At 42.9% G+C, this 11,144-nt stretch overlaps 5 non-coding genes across 5 annotated transcripts; all 5 read right to left on the bottom strand.

Moving 5' to 3' along the window:
• Nucleotides 1-1,466: 1,466 nt before the first annotated feature.
• On the bottom strand, nucleotides 1,467-1,540 carry Trnat-agu (transfer RNA threonine (anticodon AGU)). Its single transcript has one exon. It is a non-coding gene; the product is annotated as a tRNA-Thr (tRNA).
• A 182-nt stretch (nucleotides 1,541-1,722) lies between these two features.
• On the bottom strand, nucleotides 1,723-1,796 carry Trnat-agu (transfer RNA threonine (anticodon AGU)). The gene has a single exon. It is a non-coding gene; the product is annotated as a tRNA-Thr (tRNA).
• A 995-nt stretch (nucleotides 1,797-2,791) lies between these two features.
• On the bottom strand, nucleotides 2,792-2,865 carry Trnat-agu (transfer RNA threonine (anticodon AGU)). The gene has a single exon. It is a non-coding gene; the product is annotated as a tRNA-Thr (tRNA).
• Nucleotides 2,866-5,979: 3,114 nt separating this feature from the next.
• On the bottom strand, nucleotides 5,980-6,053 carry Trnat-agu (transfer RNA threonine (anticodon AGU)). Its single transcript has one exon. It is a non-coding gene; the product is annotated as a tRNA-Thr (tRNA).
• Nucleotides 6,054-6,687: 634 nt separating this feature from the next.
• On the bottom strand, nucleotides 6,688-6,761 carry Trnat-agu (transfer RNA threonine (anticodon AGU)). Its single transcript has one exon. It is a non-coding gene; the product is annotated as a tRNA-Thr (tRNA).
• Nucleotides 6,762-11,144: the final 4,383 nt, after the last annotated feature.

The following is an 11,144-nucleotide window of genomic DNA, read 5'->3' as shown; positions in this document are numbered from 1 at the left end:
GAGCAGATTTTCTCAGCCGAGTATGTGAGTAAAACTGTGTTCATTCTCCAACAGACTAATGTACATACCTGGATTTCAATCTGTATATGTATACATAGTATGTGTACAGGTAGCGTTTCAATGATTGAAAGAAATTAGGTAAATTTCTTCTGGTGTTGGGGGTAATGTTAGGAAACGCTACCGTTGCTGAGCTTTGGTTCAGTTTTGTGTGTTGCATGTAGTTGACTTATTTTTACTTTGTGGGAAAGTACCGATATTATATTTTGTAAACACAATATTTATGCTTGGACGAGAATGCAGGTGAACTTTCTAGTCCTGTCAAAACAAGTTGTTTACCATGCTGATTTAGTGTGAGTTCGTGGCGTTCGTTCGGATTAAGTGCGTCGGCGCTTTTTGATGTACGTCATAAGAGAATGTCGCTAGTTTAGTCCATGCACGGCTCGTATAATGTAGTTGTATCGTGTTCGGTCTGGAATATTCTCGAGATTGAGTATTTACTATATATGCCAGCGCGATTTGAATGTTAAAAAAGCTTCTATTTGAGTTCTGCTACATTGTGCAGTTGTATGTATTGAATGCTGAATAAATCCTCGAACTCAATTTGACGAGTTGTTTTCTGTTGCTGCGAAGACGGGCGACGTAGAATAAAAGAACACAACTATACGACGTTTGAGAACTTGTGGCAATCTCAAGTGTCGTGTAACAAACCGTTACATTTAAATGTTCACCTATCTTTATGAAATTTAGTGGGTGGGTCCGTTGTCCCAAACTGAATTTCAAGACAAACTATTCCAGTCAAAAAAACTTATTTTTGGCAGTTAAAAACCGTTAAGTCTCAATTCTACACCGATATTTATGACATTTTGTGGGTAGGTTTGTTGTCAGATTTGACATGATGGCAGAATTGAAAGTGTGAGATATCCTGATGTTTCACAATTTATGCTGCATAATTCAGCCCCATAGGCGCTTGAATTTTAGGTGGAGTTGGGTTTTTTTTCAGCCCAAACCAGTAACCCCCACATGGTTTTCATGTCCCTTTCTGAGAGACTTCAAGAAGTTTCAATTTGACGTCATGATTAGCCTGCCGCATTAGCAAGTATGAAAACACGTCATCGATGACACATTTTAAGAGAGAGAGAGAGAGAGAGAGAGAGAGAGAATCATGTACACACAGATGGACGACTTCGCTTGGGGTATGTACTGCCCGGCAGTACACATCTACTTTATTACTATTATGACTAGTCAGACGCTTTAACCAACCGAGCTATGACGACAGTTGACAATGAAAACTATCCACACATGCAACTAAAAGCAAAACCAGATAAAAACAAAATAAGTAGAAATAAAAACCGTATTAGCTCTCACAAAGAAGAATAAAGTCATAGTGCAGACGCATTGATTGCACACCGCACAAAAAAAGTGTAGCTAGTTGTAACGCATCACACTATCAAAATAATGTAAATAACAGGCACCAGAGGGATTCGAACCCTCGACCTTCTGCTTACTAGGCAGACGCTCTAACCAACTGAGCTATGGCGCCGATGGATTATCTTACAATCACACACACAAAATTAACAACAACGAAACCCATTTCAAGTAGAAATAGAAATGTTTTTGCTTTCATAAAGACTACTGCATAGTGATGAGGCGATTGATCCCAGAAAAAAAGAGAAAAATAATTGGCTTGCATCACACTACATGTATCAAAATAAAATAAATAACAGGCACCAGAGGGATTCGAACCCTAGACCTTCTGCTTACTAGGCAGACGCTCTAACCAACTGAGCTATGGTGCCGATGTGTATTACAACAAAAATCACAGACAAAAACTAACACCAACGAAACAAAATACTCTCACAAAGACTACTGTATAGTGCAGACATATTGCTCACAGAAAAAGAGAACAAGTCGCGTAAGGCGAAAATACAAAATTTAGTCAAGTAGCTGTCGAACTCACAGAATGAAACTGAACGCAATGCAACGCAGCAAGACCGTATACTCGTAGCATCGTCAGTCCACCGCGCACGGCAAAGGCAGTGAAATTGACAAGAAGAGCGGGGTAGTACTTGCGCTGAGAAGGATAGCACGCTTTTCTGTACCTCTCTTCGTTTTAACTTTCTGAGCGTGTTTTTAATCCAAACAGTCTTAAAACCCTACCAAGGAACTTACAACATCAACACACATTTTAAGTCAAAATAAAAATGTGTTTGCTCTCACAAAAAAGATTGCATAATACAGACACATTACTTGCAGAAGAAAACCATCCGTGTACAGCGAAATCATTACATTTAGTCAATCTGTTTAAGAATGAAACAGTACTGTAATATTTTTCACGCAGACTTATAATCATAAGCAGGTCGAACCCTGCGGCCGAAAAAAGCGCTGACACTTATTGTCTTGGTAACACAAGCCAAATTAACCTATATTTTTTAACTCAGGAGATTATAAGAAATTCAATGCGATCATTTTTAAATGGGTTAGTGAAAATTCGTTTAATGGCACATTGAACCAGCCATTTTTGAGATTCCGAATACTTATGTAAAGTGTCATGATGAGATCCGTCCAGTAATTCATCGGGAATCGCTCGGGAATCTCTTCACACACACACACACACACACACACACACACACACACACACACACACACACACACACACACACACACACACACACACACACACACACACAAACATATACACCAGCATAATTGTCTTGATTCACAGTATAAAAAGATTTGTAAAAAATAAAGTAGCTCGTAATGTTCACAAAGCATCAAACAACAAAAAAGTAACAGGCACCACAGGGATTCGAACCCTGGACCTTCTGCTTACTAGGCAGACGCTCTAACCAACTGAGCTATGGCGCCGGTGGCAAGTTGTGACGCTTTTCTTATCTCCAACTTGCTCCATGTGTCGTTAGTATCGAACTTTTGGGCCAACCACGTTGTGTTACTCAGATGTTGCTGTTAGCTGATTATACCGGGTGTTCGATAGCTAAGCTTCTTACTGTCAACATAGACCCAATGCACAAAATGATGTTCTGGAATAGTGAGTCCCGCATAGCCCTTTCGGATGAATAAGCTTTGTTGCGTCCAATCCGCTCTATAAAATTTGCTCATTAAATGAACTCGCATTTCCCTCTTTACAATGCATTTTTTGTACATTTGCAAATTGTGTTCTTGCTTCAGTTATCTGTTAAATTTAGCAGTTGTTTTAGCTCATATAGTATTATTAAGTTTAAGGTTGTTGTTGTTGTTGTTGTTGTTGTTGTTGTTGTTGTTGTTGCTGTTGTCCTCTTTTCGGTTTTACACTTAGTCAAAAATGTTTTTAAGATAGACTAAAAATCAAGATAAATCGGGTGCAGCTAAATCATTACATTTACACAATCTCTTACAAAATGAAGCTGAACGCACTGTATTTTTTTTTTCACGCAGACTTCACACCGGTGACACTGTGACGGTTCCCCTACGCTTTGTGTTCGGTGCCCTGACCCTTTGTGTTCGGTTCCCACTCGGTTCCCACACGCCAAAATTCGCGGACAAAACATCCATTTATGGTAGTATTACGCAATGTTGCTCTCTGAGAATGGTCTTGTTAGATCTGTGAGTGTTTACACTACATGCCTAGGTGCTGTTGGATTGAAGGTTTTTGATATTTTAGCCGTTATTAGGTAGAATGCCTTCCACTTTACTGCAAAACTGCATAATTCGTAGCATCGGCAAGAAATATCCTACCAAAAAATGCCTGCTTGGAACTGTCCGTGGTCCAGCAAAAAGTTCAACATGTCTGTAGCAGACAGCCCAAGTTTCAAGATTGTAGGGCCATCCAAACAGCCGTAATAATAAAAACAACAAAAGTAGTCAGTGAAATTGGCTGTGTTCGGTCCCCCCACACTTTTGTGACGTAGGCGTGACGGTTCCCATAATTCATTGTGTCGGTCCCCACTTTCTGTGTCGGACCCCACTTTCGACCTAATTTCTCTGTGACGGACCCCACAACCAGCCTATTTTGTGTCGGTCCCCACACCTTCTTGGATTTATGACTTGCCGGTTACTTGTATCATTGTATTCATTGAATCTAATTGTCTCGGAGTTATTTTTCAGCAAAAACCGGCAAGGCAGCACCTTTTGTGATACCAAGTAAGTCAGATGACATCAGTATGTGTGTGTGTGTGTGTGTGTGTGAGAGAGAGAGAGAGAGAGAGAGAGAGAGAGAGAGAGAGAGTGAGAGAGAGAGAGAGAGAGAGAGAGATTGACACCTTTCCAGATCACTCCGGTTATGCGACACTACCGCGAGCGTCACTACCGCGTGTCACACTACCGCGAGTACGACACTACCGCGTGTAACACTACCGCGTGTCACACTACCGCGAGTACGACACTACCGCGAGTATAACACTGCCGCGTGTCACACTACCGCGCGTACCACAACCGCGAGTACCATAACCGTAGAGAGAACGCATGCAAACTTACTTCTTGTGAGTTTGTGTTCTAACTTTGATTGGAAGCAACCCATTCTATATGTATTCTGATAGTGTGTTCTGATCGTTTTGAGTTCTTGGTTAGCATGACAAACATTGAATTAGTGTTCAGAGAACAGACCAGGCCTTTTTGTTTTATATTTCAAGGAAACATTTCAACCTTTGCCTTCAGCCATGGAAGTCATAAAATGACACGCGGTAATGTTATACTCGCGGTAGTGTGACACGCGGTAGTGTTATACTCGCGGTAGTGTCGTACTCGCGGTAGTGTCGTACTCGCGGTAAGTTCTGTTTCCGTACCCGCGACAGCGGCAGCGACAAAAGAAAACGCGCGCAAACGCGTGACGTGTTTCCGTACTTGCGTTTTAAACATGCGGTAAAATCTGTAAACTCCCGCGTTGCCGCGCGACAACGCGAAAAAATCGCTCCAGGACCCTTTCAAAAAAATCGCGTCGCTTGCCGCTTGTCGCGCCGCTAACGCGTCGCGCGTGTGGAAACACTCCTGGTCATTTTCTATGTGCTTGATTTTCGTCGCGCCGCTGGAAAAACGCTGTCGCGGGTACGGAAACACAACTCTCTCTCTCTCTCTCTCTCTCACTCTCTCTCTCTCTCTCTCTCTCTCTCTCTCTCTCTCTCTCTCTCTCTCTCTCTCTCTCTCTCTCTCTCTCTCTCTCTCTCTCTCTCACACACACACACACACACACACACACATACTGATGTCATCTGACTTACTTGGTATCACAAAAGGTGCTGCCTTGCCGGTTTTTGCTGAAAAATAACTCCGAGACAATTAGATTCAATGAATACAATGATACAAGTAACCGGCAAGTCATAAATCCAAGAAGGTGTGGGGACCGACACAAAATAGGCTGGTTGTGGGGTCCGTCACAGAGAAATTAGGTCGAAAGTGGGGTCCGACACAGAAAGTGGGGACCGACACAATGAATTATGGGAACCGTCACGCCTACGTCACAAAAGTGTGGGGGGACCGAACACAGCCAATTTCACTGACTACTTTTGTTGTTTTTATTATTACGGCTGTTTGGATGGCCCTACAATCTTGAAACTTGGGCTGTCTGCTACAGACATGTTGAACTTTTTGCTGGACCACGGACAGTTCCAAGCAGGCATTTTTTGGTAGGATATTTCTTGCCGATGCTACGAATTATGCAGTTTTGCAGTAAAGTGGAAGGCATTCTACCTAATAACGGCTAAAATATCAAAAACCTTCAATCCAACAGCACCTAGGCATGTAGTGTAAACACTCACAGATCTAACAAGACCATTCTCAGAGAGCAACATTGCGTAATACTACCATAAATGGATGTTTTGTCCGCGAATTTTGGCGTGTGGGAACCGAGTGGGAACCGAACACAAAGGGTCAGGGCACCGAACACAAAGCGTAGGGGAACCGTCACAGTGTCACCGGTGTGGACTTGTAATCATTGAAATATCAAAGTAGCTCGTAACACAACGCATCAACCAACAACAACAAAATAACAGGCACCACAGGGATTCGAACCCTGGACCTTCTGCTTACTAGGCAGACGCTCTAACCAACTGAGCTATGGCGCCGGTGGACGTATGTGCTCGCTTTTCTTATCTCAAACTTACACTGCATGTGTCGCTTCGATCGACTTGTTGGCCGACCACGCTGCGTTACACTACTGATAGTTGTAGGCTGATTATACCGGGTGTTCGATAGCTAAGCTTCTTACTGTCAACATAGACCCTTTTGGGTACAACACAAAATGATGTTCTGGAATAGTGAGTCCCGCATAGCCCTTTCGGATGAATAAGTTTTGTTGCGTCCAATCCGCTCTATAAAATTTGCTCATTAAATAAACTCGCATTTCCCTCTATACAATGCATTTATTGTACATTTGCAAATTGTGTTCTTACTTCAGTTATCTGTTAAAATGTAGCAGTTGTTTTCATTCATATATAGTATTAATAAGTCCATCTTTAAGGCGTGGTTGTTGTTGTTGTATCTGTCCTCTTTCCGTTTTTACATTTGGTCAAGTTTCGACTAACTGTTTTAACATAGACTAAAATTCGAGACAAGTCGTGTACAGCTAAATCATTACATTTAGACAATCTCTTACAGAATGAAGCTGAACGCACTGTATTTTTTTTCACGCAGACTTGTAATCATTGAAATATCAAAGTAGCTCGTAACACAACGCATCAACCAACAACAAAAAATAACAGGCAACACAGGGATTCGAACCCTGGACCTTCTGCTTACTAGGCAGACGCTCTAACCAACTGAGCTATGGCGCCGGTGGACATGTGGGCTCGCTTTTCTTATCTCAAACTTACACTGCATGTGTCGCTACGATCGACTTGTTGGCCGACCACGCTGAGTTATGCCCCTGTCACACTTGACCGGATAGAGCCTCCGAACGTGTAATGGATGACATATTTGTTTATCCAGTGATGTTCGTCAATGTTCGTTTTATGTTCGTTTTATGTTCGGAACATTCGTTTCATGTCAGGTGATGTGCGGTGTGTCCGCCTGCATCCGTTAGAAAGTTTTGTGCATGTACAAAACTTGAAACGGACAGTGACGAACAAGAATATTCGTTGGCTGTCCTGTGCATGTCCGTTCTGTCCTGAAAATCTCCTGTCAGTGTTCGTCATTCCTTCGTTTATATGCTGTAGGTGTTCGGGGGGGGGGGGATACGTTATCCAGTCCGTAGTTGGAACTTGAACGCATACGCCACGCATTAAAACACAGGATGCCTGCAGGATAAACACCGGACACGACGAATAGACAAACGAATTGAAAAACGGATAAAACGTACAGAACTGATAGCATACCTACAGAATACCTGCAGGACAACTACAGGGGGAGGAACTGACTACCGGAAGAACCAGGACCTGATCATCCCAGGGCATATAAAAAGGTTCTTGGAAGCTTCCAAATCAGAGAGTGTTCCAACATCACCATGGATTGTTTCCTTCACGCGCCCGTTGATGGCCGTTATGTGTTCGGTTTGTCCGGAATGAATCCTGTGCGCGTTCTGATTGGCCGGTTCATGTTCGTTTGTTGTTCGTCAATCATTCGGAGACACTTGGCTGGTTGAACTGTAGCCGTGCGTTACATGTTCGTTACTGATACGTTTCAACCGTTCCATGTTCGGTGCAAATGCTGCCGTGGTTTGGATTTTTCTACCGGACTGACCACTTTGCTAACGGATAAACAAATATGCCATCCGTTTCACGTTCGGAGGCTCTATCCGGTCAAGTGTGACAGGGGCTTTACACTGAAAGTTGTTGTAGGCTGATTATACCGGGTGTTCGATAGCTAATCTTCTTACTGTCAACATAGACCCTTTTGGGTACAATACACAAAATGATGTTCTGGAATAGTGAGTCCCGCATAGCCCTTTCGGATGAATAAGCTTTGTTGCGTGCAATCCGCTCTATAAAATTTGCTCATTAAATAAACTCGCACTTCCCTCTATACAATGCATTTTTTTTACATTTGCAAATTGTGTTCTTGCTTCAGTTATCTGTTAAAATGTAGCAGTGGTTTTCATTCATATATAGTACTAGAATGAATACCCGCTTCGCCGGGTAGCCGGCTTCGCCGGGAAGAAGTACTTAGAGCCGTACGCCGGCTTCGCCGGGTCCGAACAATGGACCCGCCAAGCTTAGGTCCCTCCCAGATTCGTGGAATGGGAACAGCACGAAAATGATTCAGTGGCCATAATGCCATTCCTGACCATATCGAGTCCCATCCTTGTCGACGAATGTAACCGTGTTAATCACCTTTGGAGGCGAACTCCACTCAAACAGGACTGAGCAAGTTATGGCTTCTCAAAGGAAGGCCAGTACATAAAATTACATATGATGATAAAATCGTTTATTTAACGTCACTCTGTAAAAACATTGGCGACATTTGTCTTAGATTAAGAACACACACAGGCACGCACACAAACTTTCCCTTTATGTACAGTGGTTCACCACCCTCCCGCCCCCCGCACACTCTCGCTCATCTAATTAAAAATGGTGTTAAGAGATACTTGGATATAAAATGGTATTTTTAAAAGATCTGATAAAAATATATAGTAGCTGTATGAGAAGCAATGGCGTCAGCCGCAGCAATGTCTCTTCATATCCAGGGACCAAGTGGGTGCGTGTGCATAAGTCCAGCGATAAGTTTGGGACCTTGCCACCCAAGGTCTTTATTAAAACTTAAAAGATAGCTTAATTTTTCCTTTGAGGTATTTGGCAGAATATTTCTATTTGAGTTTATAAACTGAGTCAGGGGTTGAAAGTGGCATGAGTTCAAATCACACTCCAAAGTCAAATGAGCAATGGTGAGGTCGGATTGACAGGTGCATTTAAGCTCTAGAAATTGGTAACTCCCAGCTTCTGCCCTTAGGCGGTTAATCCTTTTAATTACACGTGGGCATGCATTATAGGTGTTCATCTGTTTTGATGGGGCTTCCCGAATGAGCCAGCCAGAGCTTATAGCCTTGTGCATATATTTGTTCCTCCATTCTCTCCAGAGAAGAGAGTCTGTAAGGCTACTGATCTCAGAAGCAGACAATGGCAGGTCTACCTCGGAGGCGCCCATGCCTTGGGCAGCTTCTTTAGCGGCTTTGTCCGCTTTCTCGTTGCCAGGCACGTTCACGTGTGCTGGACACCAGACCAGGTTAATCTCGCTTCCTTTTTTTATAATTTTATTTGCCAGCTCCTTTATGGCAATGACAAGATCATGTCTTTTTGATCTTTTGTTAGATCTCAATGCTTTAATGGCTGCTTTGGAGTCAGAGAATATAGCTATCTTTTGAGGAGGAGTGTTCTTGAGATTGAGATGAACAAGCGACATGCAGATGGCAAGGAGCTCAGCTGAGAAGATCGAGTTTCTGTTGCACAGTTTAAATTTCCCAGTCATGTCATCGCTGGGGATTACAAAAGCTGCGCCAGCCTTCTTGTCATCCAACACTGACCCGTCTGTGTAAACATGAACATGGCCTTTGTATACAGTATCAATGTGCTCAAGGGCTTGTATCCTGAGTAATAACTGATCATCCTTTGTAGCTGTGCAATATTCTGTGTCAAAATTCATTTCTTTCATTGTCCATGAGGGATCACGAGATATGGGGTTTTGGGCCACATCATTTGGGTCGACACTGATTTCACTAAAGAGTGAAGCATTGAATTGAGCCAGTGAGGAGAAAGTAGTGCCAAAGTGGGCCTTTTTGTTTTGGACATGATTGTAATGCGGTTGTAGCTCCTCTTTTGTTGAGTTTTGCACTATGTTGGCTCGAACATTGTAATCTGCGCAGCACTTACGCCGCCACATGTCAAGAGGGAGGAATCCTGCTTGGTGGTATACAATGGCCTGCTTTGAATGCCTTGGGTGTCCGAGGGCAAGCCGAAGGGCACGACATTCCGCTGACTGTAGCTTATCAAGCCATTTTCGAGCCGACGAGAAGTAGGCCTCCTGTCCATATGATAGTCTTGATCTTATAAGAGCTCTGGTGATGTTTGTTAGAATAACTGGGCACTTTGCCCATGGTTGGGCAGCCAGTATTTTAAGAAGGTTGATGGTCTTATTTGCTTTGCTTAAAAGATACTTTAAGTGAGCAGTCCATAGTCCATTTGAGGTGAAAACTACGCCCAGATATTTCACCTGCTGACTGGGTGAGACAACAGATTTATCTAGTAAAATTACACAAAAGCCGCCAGACCACATCACAAACAGAACTGAACAATGCACAGGTGTTGCTCACATAGAGACACACACACACACACACACACACACACACACACACACAAAAACACAGAGAAGCCGTATCTATAGAGAGATAGATGACAGTGTATTTTTCGCGTGGCTATAAATTGATTCGACCTTTGCACTTTTACAGTGAGGATAATTTACGGGTCCAATTTACGTTCTGGACACTGCGTTGACCTTCTAAAAATAGTAACAGTAACAGAACGCCGGGAATATCCGAAGACGCTCCACTCACACAAAAGTGCACCATACGAAGGAAGGGAGGTAAACGCTGAAAACCTGGAGAATATGAGAAGATAAGGAAGAGTTACTTATAATGGTGAAATGAACACAAAAACCAAAATCGATTCAGCGCTGCGCGCTGAGAGCACGTGTTGAAATATCTCATCGATGATATTGTGTCCGGGGTGTAGCTGAATACGGTGTCCAAATTTGAAAAAGATCCACCGAGAACTTTGGCTTTGGTGTTTCGGTATGGGGGCCCGGGTAGCTGAGGTGGAACCAAAATAGCTGAGGTGGAACCAAAATCGGTTCCGCGCTGCGCGCTGAGAGCACGTGTTGAAATATCGACCAGGTTGTGTCGTGTCCCGGGTCTACCTGAATATGCCCACCAAATTTGAAGCAGATCCATCGAGAACTTTGGCCGTGCATGGCGAATACACAAATACACAAACACACAAATACACAAATACACAGATACACAAACACACACACAGACACAAGTCGTATATATATATAGATTAATAATTCCATCTTTAGGGCGTGGTTGTTGTTGTTGTATCTGTCCTCTTTCCGTTTTTACATTTGGTCAAGTTTCGACCAACTGTTTTAACATAGACTAAAAATCGAGACAAGTCGTGTACAGCTAAATCATTACATTTAGACAATCTCGTACAGAACAAAAAAGTAAC

Source organism: Littorina saxatilis, linkage group LG9 (assembly GCF_037325665.1).
Source record: "Littorina saxatilis isolate snail1 linkage group LG9, US_GU_Lsax_2.0, whole genome shotgun sequence".
Lineage (NCBI taxonomy): Eukaryota > Metazoa > Mollusca > Gastropoda > Littorinimorpha > Littorinidae > Littorina > Littorina saxatilis.
The sequence above is the reverse complement of the archived record's forward strand: the minus strand, read 5'-3'. Positions and strand labels throughout refer to the sequence as shown.